The 15,499-nt window shown below is 43.9% G+C and overlaps 1 long non-coding RNA gene across 1 annotated transcript in view; it reads right to left on the bottom strand.

Moving 5' to 3' along the window:
- The window catches only part of LOC104662777, a 39,287-nt gene extending 32,296 nt beyond the window's left edge, over positions 1-6,991 (bottom strand). The window contains exons 1-2 of the long non-coding RNA XR_748041.2: positions 6,920-6,991; positions 6,608-6,703 (exon numbers count right to left, since the gene is read on the bottom strand). This is a non-coding gene — a long non-coding RNA (uncharacterized LOC104662777). The remainder of the gene's footprint in view (positions 1-6,607; positions 6,704-6,919) is intronic.
- Between the last annotated feature and the right edge of the window lie 8,508 nt (positions 6,992-15,499).

Genomic DNA, 15,499 nt, shown 5'->3' with positions numbered 1-15,499 from the left:
ACCTACTGTTTGTCAGATTGGAATACAGAAGATAGATTGACTTTGGGAATCAAATCCAAGGGGATGGGAATAGAAACAGGGTTGAGAGTAGAGAAGCAAACCCTTAATCAGCAATTCCCAAGGGCAGTGTGTCTTAGCCCAGGCTGCACATGGTCATCTGAGGAGCTCTTAAAGAGGACCAGTTCCCAGCAGGTGATGAGGCAGATCCCAGGCATCAATACCTTTTTAAATTCCCCAAATGCTAATGTGCAAGGACTATAAGATGGGACAGGAAGGAAAAAATAGCATTTATTGTGTGTGTGTCTTGTTTTCTGCTTGTTTAGATAAGCTTTGTATCTCACCCAGTTCTGTCAATAGTGCTGTATGTTAGATTTTACTGTACCCATCTCAAAGGCAAGAAAACAGGATAACCAAAGAACTGGCCTAAGTTCTCACTGTCATGAGCAAAGGAGCCAAGATTTCCATTGAAGACTGCCTGAGTCCAAAGACAATGACTCTTTCTACCCTCATCATACTATCCCTGAAGTGAAATTTTAATAAGATTGAAGATGAAAGGGGAAAGAAAAAAAATCTAAAAACAAGGTGTCACTGGATAAGACAAGGCTGGTCTAGGTAAGACATGATAGGAGAGGGCTCTGTAGGCAGCAAGAAATCCTAGGTATCCCAAGCTGTTCATGGCACCAAGAAAAATGGGGCAAAACCACCAAAGGGGGGTGGAGTGCCATCTAACCCTGTCCCAGTGTTTCCTGAACCTGGTCCTGCTCTCAAGGATGTCTCACATCCAAAGTTAACTCAATGGACCATATTCCTATCAGACTGAACTGTGACTTGGAACATCACACCCATCAGCTCGGGTTTGAGAGCCTCTCAGCATGGTTAATCTTCATCTTCTTTCTGGCTTCCAGACTGACTATATTCAGCTGTGAGAATAAACTGACATCACGGTAACCAGCCTTTCCTTATTTCCACAAGTCATTTCTCTCTTCTCTGTGAGTGCTTGGCTCTCGTAGTTCGGCAGCCCATCTGGTTGAAGGGATATCCTGCTGTTTACAGCCTCCTCTGGGACTGCTCAAAGACAAGAGAAACCCTATCCATTTATACTCCTCTGTGTTTGCTCCATGGAACTGAATTTTATTTAAGCATCACATTTGGAGAAGAAAAAGGCATTTGTGTGTTTTCTTTCTTGATTGTATTTTTCAGCAACAAGATGCCCATTAAATTAAAGCAATCCTTAGAAGGAAAACTTCAAAACCAAAATCTCCCAAGCACCCTGTGCTCCCAAAGTCATAGAGCATCTTTTAGTGACTATCGGAAAATAGTAGAGCTGGAAGAGGCCCTAGGAGTCATCTCTTAGAAGGGGAAGCTGAAGCCCAAAATGTGAGAGTGACTTGCCCCATGCCATGGCACAAGACAGTGGTAGAAGTGGGACCAGAACATGGGTGCTTTGGCCTCATGTCCCCAGATGGTATTTTGCTGGGCAGGGGCTGCATGCTGAGGAAAGACAGAAGAACATCATGCTGAAGGTTAAAGGTGGCTTTCATGGGCCTGGAGCAAAGTAAAACTGGTGCCAAAGAAAACAGTGTATTTAAAACTGCAGGCTTAGCTTCAACAGTGATGAAAACAAAGTGATCTTTGCTATTTACCAACCCATCACTCCCAAGTTGACTATGCAAGAGCCACCATATTGCACAAATTTAGGGGTCTCAACTCATACTGTCCTGTTAACCCATATTTTAGAAAAGCAGAAGAATAAGAGCTCAACAAATATTAGCTATCCTTTTTCTTGTTTTGTATTTACAGCTAGAACCAAAGGCAATTATTGACAAGTACGGTATTCACTAAAATCAAACAGTCACTTAAGAACAATCCAGGCCGGGCGCAGTGGCTCAAGCCTATAATCCCAGCACTTTGGGAGGCCAAGGTGGGTGGATCACCAGTCAGAAGTTCAAGACCAGGCTGGCCAACATGATGAAACCCCACCTCTACAAAAATACAAAAAAAAAAATTAGCCAGGCATGATGGCAGTTGCCTGTAATCCCAGCTACTTGGGAGGCTGAGGCGGGAGAATCGCTTGAACCCAGAAGGTGGAGGTTGCAGTGAGCTGAGATCGTGCCATTGCACTCCAGCCCGGGCAATAGAGCAAGATTCCATCTCAAAAAAAAAAGGAAAAAAAAGAACAACCCAAGAAATTTGGCTCTCAAGATTCAAAAGAATGAATCTCTAAAATCGAGTAGATCACAAAGATGTCTAAAAGAGGACATTCAGCAAGACTAAGCACTCACAGATGTTAGCTATGTAGTAGGCAGCATTGTTACAAGTATTTTACACGGCTTCATCCTCACAACAACTTGATGACAGAGGTACTGTTGTTAAGGCCCATTTTACAGATGAGGAAACTGAGATGAGTCATCCAGTAACTGGCAAGTCACATGGCCAATAAGTGGCAAGGGGTGATTCAAAGGCAGCAATCGCCTCTCAACCCTGCATCCTTGACTACTTGCAGCAAGGCTCCTTGTGTTATTTGCTCCAGAGAGTCGGGGGGGTGGGGGGCAGTTGAGTCCTGCTCCATTTCCCTCAAATCAATGCAGTTGAGCTACGTGAAGTTTTTAATGGGACTGACAATGAGGAAGGGATCTGGCTCAAGCATAGGAGGAACCTTAAAGGGTGGAAGACCACCACAACTCAGCTCTGGGAAATCTAGGAAGGATTGGTGGCATCTTTAAGGAAGCACAGGCAAGAACCCCTCAACAGCACGGTGGGCATTCACAGGGAGGCCCTGGGCCTCTGGGAGCTCTACCCTTACCCCCACATCCATCCCTTCTTCAGACATATAGAGTTAAAAAAGAAAGAAAGAAAGAAAGAAAGAAAGAAAGAAAGAAAGAAAGAAAGAAAGAAAGAAAGAAAGAAAGAAAGAAAGAAAGAAAGAAAGAAAGAAAGAAAGAAAGAAAAGAAAAGAAAATTAAGCTCCTCCCCAAGAGGCCAACAGAAAATATTCAAAGTAACTCAAAACCTCCTCCAGACTTTCTGAACTCAATAGAGATAGGAGATATTTTTAATTCTTCCCACTCTGTAACCTTGAACAATTTACCTAATCTCTTGAGCTTTAGTTTCTTCATCTCTATAAAATAAAGTTCACACCTAGTGTGTGTGTGTGTGTGTGTGTGTGTGTGTATGTTGTAGAAATTAAATTTGACATAATTGGTGAAAAAGGCTTAGCACAATGCTTGTCAACTGGTAGAAGACCAATAAATAATAGTTTTCATCTACCTTTTTGGGACAAAAAAGGACACTGTTAGTTTCCTACAAAACATTTATTTTTCATTATTTACCAATAGGCCCTTAACTTCAGGGTTACAATATGCTTGGAAAACAAGATCACCTCTCCAGACACCTTCACAGTTAGGATGGACACATTTCAGTTCTGGCAGATGAGATGTACGGAGAAGACTATTTGGGAATCAGAGGGGTATCTTCCAGGAAACCTGTTGCTTCCCTAAAAATAGGAGGAACAGACTCAGCTAGCATTTCGTTTGACCCACGATCCTTCCTCTTCTTCCTATTTGAAGGTGCAGTGGCCATCTTGCCACCACGAGGACAAAACCACAGGCTGATCACAGGAATAGAAAAGGATCTTGGGTCCTAAATAACATCCTCTTATTATTATACCAACTCTACCTTTCCTACATCTTGACTATTCAGGTGAGAAAAATAAACCCCTAACAGGTTTTCCATTATTTGTAGCTGAACACATTCCTAACTGGTATTTACCAATCCCAGTTTTATATATTGAAATAGAAAAAGGTATAGAAATTCTGGGGTGTTGGTCCAAGGTCACATAATGAATTGATTGGTGGCAAAGTCACCCCTGCTGAGTATTCGAGTCTTAAATTTCCAACCCCAAAACTCTCCAAATAGATTATGTTTAAACAAAAATTGTATCTATGTCAAGAATTAGAATGATCAGTGTTATAAAGCATTTATGTGCAAGACAGTTGTGCTGGTGTATAAGAAACTTTCTTCTGGAAATTTAAGTAGTCAAAATATATTTTTGAATCATGGATTTCACCTAATCTGTGCAAGTGGACTTTTCAGTCTGGGGGCAAATCACACATGAAGCTTAGAAGAGGAACTGTTAATCTACAAAACCCAGCGCCATCTCTCTGGAAACACAAGGAAGCACCTTTGAACCATCCAAAGAACACCATGCTGTGAAATCAACAAATAGAGCTGCCTGCCCTCATATCTATCCTAAAGAAGATAATGGATTTGAAAAAGATATGTCTTTGAACTGCTAATAAATATTTTACCACCCTGATCTTTTAGGAAGTCAGGATTGACTACCACTATCACATAAATACAGGCTTTGCACAGTACAATTGTTTGGGCTTAAATATATTGTCTGCCTTGTGTGGTTATAATTTAATGAAAGCTATTTGCCGGTCTCAAAAACTGTAATTAATAAAACTATATCCAAATTCTCTGACTGAGAATTTGTATCTGCCACAAAGCTACTGGATATGAGTTTGCTCAGAAACTCTGGAACTTTGGGATCCTTGGGAGAAGAAAGTCTACTCCTTTGCTTTAGAAATAGATGTATCCTTGGAACTTTCCAGGTGAGTGTAGGTAGTGGGGCTCAGAACTCATCCCATCACCAAGTAATAGACCCCGATAAGGATGGCTTCATAGTGATTCCCCAAGTGGCCTTGGTTATACTCATGAATGTGTTCTCCTCACCAGGTTCAATTGGCCCAGTGTAAAAACATGTGACCCAAGTTGTGGCAGATTCCCTCTCATGGAAAGTTAAGACTTGAACAAGGAGACGTAGTGATGGGAAGTCTTTAGAATCGAATCAGCTGGCTGGCTACAATCTAGAAAGTGAACCCACAAACTACTATCAGTGAAGTCCCGGGACCTCATTTAGTTCCTGCCCTTCCTAAGATCCTCTAATTCTCTAAGCTCACCCAGTAAGGCACTAAGGAACACCTCTTTTTAAAACTTGAGCTACATTGAGTCAGTTAGTTTCTTAAGACCAAAAGGATCCTAGTGAATACACTGGACAGTATTGTGCACCAATTTGTAGGGTCACAGAGCCAGAAGGAAACACAAGTTCTCCTGGTTCCTTTCTACCTTTAAGCAGGAATAAGCAGTCCCAATCTTGGGCAAACAGGTAACAGGGAGTCTCCGCCTTATTGTCTTTAAAACTCTAAGAAAAGTAGTTTCAACATTCAGCCCTCAAACTCAACACCAAGAACCTTTTCTTCCCATGTTCTTTCTTGGCACCTGTTGTGGTGCCAGCAGTGTGACAAGTGGTTTGTGGTATGGGCTTTGGAGCTAGGCTCCCTGGGTTGGAATCTGATGCTGCTGCTTTCTAGCTGTATGACTTAGGGTATTGTTCAATCTCTCCATGCCTCAGCTTTCCCTCCTAGAAAAGGAATAAAATCATACTGTTTGCCTCATGGGGTTGTTGTGAGAATTAAGTTAGTTAACCCATTCAAAGTTCTAAGAACAGCACTCCATCCCAACTTCTCCTACTGTCTCCTCTTTTGTATTTCAGGCATGCCAGCTTATACATGCTCTTTCCTGCCTAGTCTTAGGGGGGTCTTTGTACATTCCATTCTTTCTGCCTGGGAGCCATCCTCTACTCCCCACAGCCACTCAGTGATAAGTGGCAAAACTGGCCCCAGTTCACCACCCCTTCCTATAACCACACTCTTTGCTATGTGATTTTACAGCTCCTCCCATCAGCAGGTGGGGTCTATATTCCCAACCCCTTAAATCTGTACTAGTCATGTGACCTGCCTTGGCCAATAGTTGAGTAGAAGTGGCATTGTACTAATTTTGATCCTGGACCTCAAGAGATATTGCATGTTTCCATTCTTTCTCTCAGACTCCTTCCAGCTAGAAGCCTAGGCTAGCCTGCTAGATGAGAGACACATGGACCAGTCTCCACCCATTACCCCAGCCCCCAACTAACCAATCCCTTGAAGCAGAACCACCTAGCTGACCAGCATCTGACCATTGAGGTATAGTGGTCTCACTGCACCAGCTGAGACCAGAAGAACCACCCAGCTGAACCCAGCCCAAATTGCCAACTCACTGCATTACAAACTAAATAAGTAACTATTGTTTCAAGCCACTAAATTTGAAGGATGATTTGCTACATTGTGAAAGCTAACTGGTATACACCCTCTCTAAGCCTCAGTTTCTTCAATGATAAGACAGAAATAATAAAAATAGGAATAATAAAGCCTACCTCAGGAAAATAAATGTAAAGACTGAAAGCGATAATGCTTCTCAAGTGCCTAAAAGCGACAGTAAGTATTACATAGCTATAAACTACCACACACATTGTAGTGATAATAGTGAATTATTTATGTTGCCTCTTATCTGTATATTTGAAAGTAATTATATCTAATGAATAGGTTGTTGTGATAAATCGAGAAAATATGTGAGATGCTTAACACCATGTCAGACACAAAGAGAACATCAATAAGTAGTTATTCTTAATGAGCTACTGTCGTTAAGTATTACTACAGCGTCTCAGCTTCTTCGTTCTCTCCCCTGGCCATTACAAACAAGCCTCCACCGCCACCACCTCCTTTCTTACCTTCAGCCCTCAGAGTTCCATCATTTTGATGATTAGATGTCGGCTCCCAGCCTTCAGCCTGACAATAGGGCACCTCCACCCTGCACAGCCCACTTCCTGGAAAAGGCATTGGAAATCCTGAGACTCCTTGAACGTCCGTCCGGTCGTGAACTTCAGCCACTAGGGGGCAGCCTCACCCTCCAGCCTCGGGAAGCTAAGCCTGTCCTACGGGGTTTTTTCCCTCTTCTGATCCTGCAGTCTGAGGGCCCAGGATTTGAGAAGCCCCCACTGGTCCCACTGTCTACGGGTCACAACCCCATTGTGGTCACTTACCTGTTCATATTCCCCCTTCTTTCCTGAGTAGGGAGCAATCCATCCCCCAACCACCTTGAGCAGACACTGGGGGCAGCACCCCCCCAGCTCAGGGCAACCTCTCAACCTGTGTGAGTGGTTTCATAATTCATGCCTGCCCATCAGCGGACAGATTTAGCCTGCTGCCTGCTGAGTCTGAAAATACTGAATATTAAAATATCCCAGACGCTCGCCCTTCTGACGCCCTCGCCTCTCTGGGATTCACATGCAGTTGGCTGCACAAACAATTCCAGGGACACACATCAATTTGTCGATTAAGTAGGGTTTGAGCACCCATATGTGTAACTTTCATCAAAACAGGGAAAGGCCTATTCAGGGCTATGTGCTGGGTGTGTGTCCTTGAAGAAGTCTTAGTCTTCTGGCTTCAGAGACAGTATATTTTTTTCTACGTCACATTGCTGCTTAAACTCTCAGGGCCCTTTTTGTAGCACTATTTGTGATCAAGAGAAATGGGAATCCAATTTGAAGGATTTCACTGAGCAAAGCAGAGCAAAAGACCTGCAGAAACCATCTCTGCCCACCCAGGACACAATAGACAGATTCCCAGGAATTAAAGCCTGCCGGTAATGAGGATGAGGAAACAGAGGACTCTCATATTTGGCAAAGAAAGGGGTGTACATGTGTGTATGTTTGTGTATCTTACACCCCTTTCAAGTCTAGCTGACACCTGTTGTGTATATCAAAGACTGCCACATATTTTCTGCCTTCAATGGTGAGTTTTGTTTTGTTTTGAGATGGAGTCCCGCTCTGTTGCCCAGGCTGGAGTGCAGTGGCATGATCTCGGCTCACCACAACCTCCGCCTCCCAGGTTCAAGTGATTCTCGTGCCTCAGCCTCCTGAGTATCTGGGACTACAGACATGTGCCACTACTCCCGGCTAATTTTTGTATTTTTAGTAGAGACCGGGTTTCACCATGTTGGCCAGGCTGGTCTTGAACTCCTGACCTCAAGTGATCTGTCCACCTCGGTCTCCCAAAGTGCTGGGATTACAGGCATGAGCCACTGCACCCGGCCGATGGTGAGTTTTAAACCTTCTACTCGAAGAACTTCTGGGCCTTTGCTAAGACACGCACCTTTGCTGATATCCTGTAATGACGAGCAGTAAATGTAGCGAAAACCAACAGAAATTTATCCCCTCACAATCCTGGAGGCAGAAGTCTAAATCAAGGAGTCAGCAGAGTCTTGCACCCTCCAGGGCTCGAGATAATTCCCTGCCTCTTCTGGCTTCTGGCGGCTCCTGGCATTTCTTGGCTTGTGGCAGCATCTCTCTAATTTCTGCCTCCATCTGCACAGGGCCTTCCTCCCTCTCCCTGTGTGTGTCCTCTCCTCTTCATTTAAGGACACTCACATTGAGTAACCTTAGACCACCCTAATCCAGCATGATCTCCTCTCAATCTTTACCTTAATTATATCTGCAAGATCCTATTTCCAAAAGATCCTGTCTTAGTCTGTTCAGGCTGCTATAACAAAATACCTTCTATTGGGTAATTTATAAACAACAGGAATTTGTTGCTCACAGTTCTGAAGGCAAGGCACCAGTCAATTTGGCACCTGATGAGACTGGCTCTGCTTCAAATATGGCACCTGCTTGCTGGGTCCTCACATGGCTGAAGTGTTGAACAAGCTTCCTCGGGCCTCTTTTATTAAGGGAAATGATTCCATTCACGAGGTTTCCACCTTCACGTCCTAGTCACCTCCAAAGGCCTCACCCCTTAAAACCAACACATTGGGGATTCGATTTCAACACATGCATTTTGGAGGAACATAAATATTCAGACCAGAGCACCAAATAAGGTCACAATCTGAAGTTCAAGTTGGGCATGAGTTAGAGTGTCACTATTCAGCCCACAACACCCACTTTATCTCTATCTTGGGTTCATACGAGGATTTGCTCCTTCTTTGGAGTACTGGAATGTGGTTGAAGTCAATATTATTAGTTTAACTCCCCGTTGTTACCTTAAGCAGGCTCTTTCCACAAGACCCTTCTACGGGGTTCAGTAATGAGGCTGAAGGAATTTGTTACCCAATACCTAGCACACACACAGCAAATCACACTTTACAAACTCAACATCCTATTTACTCTCTGCATCAGCTCCGTAAGGTAAATAGTTTTACCCCTTACTTTGCAGAGGAGAAAACAGGCTCTAGGTGTGAAGTGACTGTCTCAGGTCTCACCAACCACGAGAGGCAGGACCTTCAATCCAGTCTTTCTCATTCCAACCTGGTGCCCCCATCAACTGCACCCCACCTGTGTCTCCTATAAGCTGAAGACATCCCTTGTAAGGAAGAGTAACCAGATATCTGGCTTGTGCCTGCTGTCCAAGTATACACATTATTAGCTCTCCACTTCATTCTCAGAAGTGTCCCACTTGGACAGTAAGTTATATGATTACCTTCTCAGCAGTCTTGGCCACAGAGCTCCCTGCCTCTGCCCTAGGTCTAGCCCTCACTGTGTTGGGCTATGGGGGAAAAATAGTATTTTTCTCCTTCTGTTTTTCTTTTCTTGCACATGAGCTTTATGACAAAGAGGCATGAAGCTTTGCCAAAGTTGGGAGTGGTATATTACATTCTTCAAAGGAGCCAGGATGGTCTTTAAATCTCTCCATACCTTTCTGTCCTTGGACAGATTGGGCTGGGTCAAGAGCCAAAGCAGAATCAGGAATGAGCTTTGCTCCCAACATACACCACAATGCAGAGACTTCACAATCCAAACCTTCTCTGCCTGGCCTCAGAGAGCTCCGAAAGGCTGGATGTGCCAAAAATCCCATAGCACCTGGCACAAAGGCTCTGCAGCAGGGTCACAAGACAGAAACAAGTGGAGATTTAAAGGGAAGGAAGATTTTTATGGAATAAAACCTGACATTACACATCAAAAGCTTGAAGCAATATTTATGTGTGTGTGTGTGTAGGGCATGTGGGATTTGCATACAAGGATGCTTGGCTGAATCTAAAAAAGTTTTGAAGGGATACCCGACAGAATGTTACCAGCACTCCAGGGATGGCTCCAGGGATGGTTTGGAGAGGCAGAGAGAGTAAGGGGACTATCACTATAGAAATCATGCATGCCTACTTTTTTATCCTTTTTTTAAGTACAATTTTCTTATTTAAGAGTTTTTATTGTGTAACTCTTTTTACTTATCAATTTCAATGCAGGAATTTAAATTGAAGAAAGAATTAAGCCCATGCACAAAGGCTGAGCTGACAAGGACGTGCATGGAAGTTTTTCTTTCTAACAACAAAACCTCAGTCCTGAACTCATCGTCCAGTAATAGGGTATAGTCATAATAGAGAATTCCACTCAGCTGTTAAATAACTTTCAAATGAATATTTATGGACCAAAAGAAAGGTGATTGTCATACATTATATAGAAATAAAGCAACTTTCACAAGTGGGTATAATCCAACACCATGCTTTAAATCTCCATCTACATGTAGAAATATACAGATATTATTCTTAACAATCTTGGCTGTATTATCATTGTTTATTTTACTCTAGCTTTGAATTTTCACATTTCTGCAATGAATAGAAATAAGGAGAAAGTTGATTTAACAGAGAGCCAAGAGGCGTGGCCAGGACGCCCTCTGAAATCTCGTCAGGTGAGTGTGACACCCTGTGAATTCCTGCCACTGCTCAAGAAGGTAGTTTGGCTCCTGTTGTCCCTTGGGGCAATTCCTGCACAAGAAGTTCCAGGGGGAAGCTGGAATGGAAAAAATGGAAGATGTGGGCCCCGCAAGCCCCTGCTTACCCTGCCAGTTGCTGTAGAGGGAAATGACTGAGGAGGGAGAACTGCGAGAGGCCACACCTGGGCTGATTTGGGAAAGGCAGGTTTTCACGTGGTTCTGGCCAATCTCCCATGTCTTCCACCTACACCTCTCAATCACCTAACAGAAGCGATTGTAAGAATTTTCAGGGGTAATGTTACAAATCACTCAGCCTGGTGCCAGACACACTGGAGGGTGTAATGGGTGAAAGGCCATATCAAAAGCTGGGGCTGGAAGGGGTGGGGGAAGAAAAATGTTTGTGAGCGTCTCCCATGAGCTACCTTTGTGAGCCTTCACAACAAGTACCTGGCACATGCCTTGTGATTACTCCCATTTTACAGATGAGAAAACTGAGGCTTGAACAGAGTGAGGGACTGGCCCAACCTCATTCAGGCAATTAGTGACTGAGCCAACATGCAAACCGTAATCTGCCTGTCTTCAAACCCATTTCTTTCCCCTCCCAGGAGACTTTGCACTCAGGCTTTCTATACAGAGTAGGCACTGGGACCAGCAAAGACGTGAACCCACAATATACACAGCTCATGGCAGCGCATAGACTTCAGCAAGGCCTCTTTAGCCCTGAAGCATGTGACACATGGAGAAACTTGAGGCCCACACCCCCTCAGAAAGAGTCCGTTTGGAAATAACATTTTTAGCCATGGGCAAAAATGTACTTTAGCATGGAAGAAAAAGACTTTCTTCCATGCGAGACACATCCTGTTTACAATCCCATTTGTTCCAACAATAATTCTGAAGGGAGGGTGGAACAGGGGTTTTGTCATTTTACAGAGAGGGAAATTGACTTGCTGTGTGACCCAGAGCTAGTCACCTCCGCTTTCTGTATCTCAGCATCCCTACCTATAAAACAAGGAGGTTGAACCATAGTTACCCCAAGTTCTTTTCCATGTCCTGAGTCATTCAATTTGCCACCAAACAGTAAATGATGTATAAATAAACACCTGATTTTTCATGTCTTTGCCAATTTCTCTCCCTTCAAACAGAACTAATCCCTTGGTCTTCTCTTGGTACCTGCTTCCCACCTCTACTCCTGGGCTTACCACGTGCTGCTGCCACTGGCTCACATAGAAGCCACTAGAGGGAAAAGGCCATGTCTTCCTCTCCAGAACTGCCCTGTCCAGTATGGAAACCACTGGTTTCTGTGGTTGCTTAGCAATTAAAGTGTGGTGAGTCCAAATTGAGATGTGCTGGAAGCATAAAATACACACTGGATTTCAAAGACTTAGGGAGAAAAAAATGTCAAAACTCATTAATCATGTTTATAGTGATTATACGTTGAAATGACAATATTTGGCTATGATGGATTCAATGAAATGAATTATTAAAATTATTTTCACCTGTTCATTTTTTCCTCATTTAATGTAGCTACTAGAACATTTAAAAGTATGTGTGTGTCCTTGTATTATATTTCTATTGGACCGCACCCCTTCACTTTCTGCATCTGCACACATAGCCCTCTTCCCAAAGGAAGCCTTCTCTCTGTGCCTGATTCTCTGCCCATTACTTTATTTTGCAACCTGGCCATCCCTACCCATGAAGCTGGTTGGGTGAGTGGACTTAGAGATGGCACTGCATGGTCAGCCAGTCTAGACTTGAGGGAACAGAGAAAAGGTGGCCCCATTTTCTTCAGATCTAAGGCTCTGATCTCAAATGCTGAAGCTTAGATGGATGTTTTCAAAGAAGTGATTTGTTAAATGTTTAAGACTGGATGGGCAGGTTCTCAAGTTCTTCCTTAGCAATTTGACTATGGCCCTGAGTTTAAAATTATCACTACCACCATGTTTTTCTCATATTTACACAACTTTAACATTTTGTATCAGGGAGACTAATTGCAAATTGCCATTAAAGGCAGTCAGGAAGAGAAAGACAAGCACTATGGTTAGTTCAACAAATATTTATTGAGCTTATGCTATTGCCAGACATCTCTAGAAACCTGGGATCGGTGAACAAAGTAGACATAGACCTTGTCCCTGAGGAAAGCAGGGCAGGGGTAAAAATGGCAAGTTAATGACATTGATATTAGAAGGCAATAAATGCTAAAGCAAAAGAGAGAACAAAATGAGGGTCAGGGAGGACCAGGCTGCAATATTAAATGGGCCATCTAGGTAGGTCTTGTCGAAAAGGGCAGATTTCAAGCAAAGATTTGCAGGAAGTAGGGAGTGTTCAAGTGACTCCCTGGAATAAATGCATTTTTAGGCAACAGGAATAGCTGAAGAGATGGGCCTCTGGCGAGGCTGTGTAAGTTAAAGGAGTCAGGAGACCCAGGCTCGCGTCTCTAAGCCTCAGTTTCCCCACGTCATATAGGTCTCTTCCATTTAGGGCCTGCACAGCTCAAGCACTCACAGCTTCACCACCTACATCCTCAGAACTGTCAGTGCCTGTCCACACGCCCTTTCTCCCCCACCGTTCCCAGCAGAGGTTTCAGGCCATCTCTCTGGTTATCTGAATTCTACAAAGAAAAGGCCGCACCTGGAGCAATGGCGGAGGGGGTGAACGGAGACAGATACAACTTATTTATAGATCAGGACAGTCTGTGGGCTGCTTTGGAAACCCGGCGAAGCAAATCTGTATGAAGAACAGCCAGTTGCTGAAAAAATAATCCCAGGGGAGCCACTTAGCTCACTTGCCAGCTGGCCCGGATCCCTCTCCACTGAGGTGGTTAGGAAAATGGCAGGGTGGAGGCAAAGCCCATCGCAATTGTATGCTAATTGGGTTCCCCGCCACCTCTCTGCTCTCCACTCTGCCATGCAGGCCTGAGCATGTCATTTCTGTGCTTCACAGTGTGCCATCCAATGCGTCCAAGTACAAAGTTCTAAGCAGGATAAATGAAGTCCATCATAGCCTGGCCTCGCTAAATGCTGCAGCTTCGATTCTCTTTTCTATCTAGACCCTTCCTGACACATCCCACTTTTCTCTTCAAGCCCCTGTACAAGACCCACTGCCCCAGCAAGTTCCTCTATCTGCCCGAGACGTCCCTCTTTCCTTATACACCTGGCAGACCCCACACACTGTTCACCAAGGCATCAGCACAAACGTGTCCTTCTCTAAGGTTGTAGATCCTGGAGTTAGACTCCAAATCCCAGCTCACCCGCTTTGTACCACATGTCTAGGGAGAGTCGTTTGCCCTTCCTTTTTTTTTTTTTTTTTTTTTTTTTGAGACGGAGTCTCGCTCTGTCACCCAGGCTGGAGTGCAGTAGCCGGATCTCAGCTCACTGCAAGCTCCGCCTCCCGGGTTTACGCCATTCTCCTGCCTCAGTCTCCGGAGTAGCTGGGACTACAGGCGCCCGCCACCTCGCCCGGCTAGGTTTTTGTATTTTTTAGTAGAGACGGGGTTTCACCGTGTTAGCCAGGATGGTCTCGATCTCCTGACCTCGTGATCCGCCCGCCTCGGCCTCCCAAAGTGCTGGGATTACAGGCTTGAGCCACCGCGCCCGGCCTGTTTACCCTTCCTAAGCTTTGGTTTCCTCACCCATCAGATAGGATAAAATAGTACACACCCCGTGCAGTTCTAAGGTAGAGTGGCCCAGTGGGCATGAAGAGCTTATCATTGTGCCTGGCAACAGGAAGCACACAGTAAGTGGTGATGCTGTTACCGCCTTGTAAATATTATTACCATTATTATTTTAACAATGACTGCTGCTACAACTACCACCGCTCACGAAGACAGAATGACTCCTCCCTCCACTGTGTTCCCATATGTCTTCATTTGAGTTCCATAAACTTGGTGTAGGTTCCCTCAAAATCAGACTCTGTAGTAATGACTTGGATGCAAAGAGTTTATTTGGGAAGTCATCCCATGAAGACAAATGAGGAAATGCAAGAAGTGAGACAGGGAGATAAAAACACCAAGCAAGGGTGTGCTAATGAGAGAGTCATCTCTGTGGGTAACTGAAGCTCAAACCACTGGGCGCCCCTTCAGGAGACATCTCACTTATCAATTAGGCAATGAAATGCTGAAGACCCACTACTGCCCAGGCATGGCATATTTCAAGGAAATGGGCCACTGCTGAAGGGAACTACTGCACAACTGGATGTCAAATATCTGTCACAAAACCTCCAGAGTTTGCAAATACTTTGACTTAGCAATTCCACTTGGAAGAATTTATCTTAGGTGAATAATCATAGATGTACACAAAAATACCACTAAAGAATTTTTATTTCCAGAATTGTTTATAATAGTGAAAAACTGGACACAATCTAAAGGCCCAACAACAGAAGAGCAGATAATTAAATCATCTTTCATCTCCACGGTGAAATACTCAGCAGCCACTGAAAATGATTTTGTGCAAGAATATTTAATGTCACAGAAAACAGATTGTAATGTATCGTGAAGTCATTTTTAGAAGCAAGTACATACACACACAAACTAATGTATATGCCATGACCTAATAAGAGTTTTAATAATAGTTTAATGTAATACTTACACACACATGCATGCAGGCATGTACACACACACGCACAACGACCTGGAAAGATAATGACTAAAAATGATGCCAGTGGTACTAATTCGGTGGTTGAATTACATTTTAATTTTCTTGGTTTTTTTTTCTTATCTGTAATTTCAAAATGTTCTACAGTATTCATGTGTTACAGGGATGCTCTGACAGCACCCAAGCTGCCGACTGAGAGAGGCGATGAGAAGGTTGAGCATCACCCAAATCGCTGCCTGTCCAAACAGGTTTGTATTTTTCCCTAATAGGAAAGGTCATAGATCAAGCAACTCCAGGAGCCTGGCTTGCCTCCAGTCATAAAGGAGCCCATCT

The sequence above is a fragment of the Rhinopithecus roxellana genome, chromosome 9 (assembly GCF_007565055.1).
Source record: "Rhinopithecus roxellana isolate Shanxi Qingling chromosome 9, ASM756505v1, whole genome shotgun sequence".
In the NCBI taxonomy this organism is placed as follows: domain Eukaryota; kingdom Metazoa; phylum Chordata; class Mammalia; order Primates; family Cercopithecidae; genus Rhinopithecus; species Rhinopithecus roxellana.
Note: the sequence above shows the minus strand (reverse complement) of the source record. Positions and strands in the feature narration are given on the sequence as shown.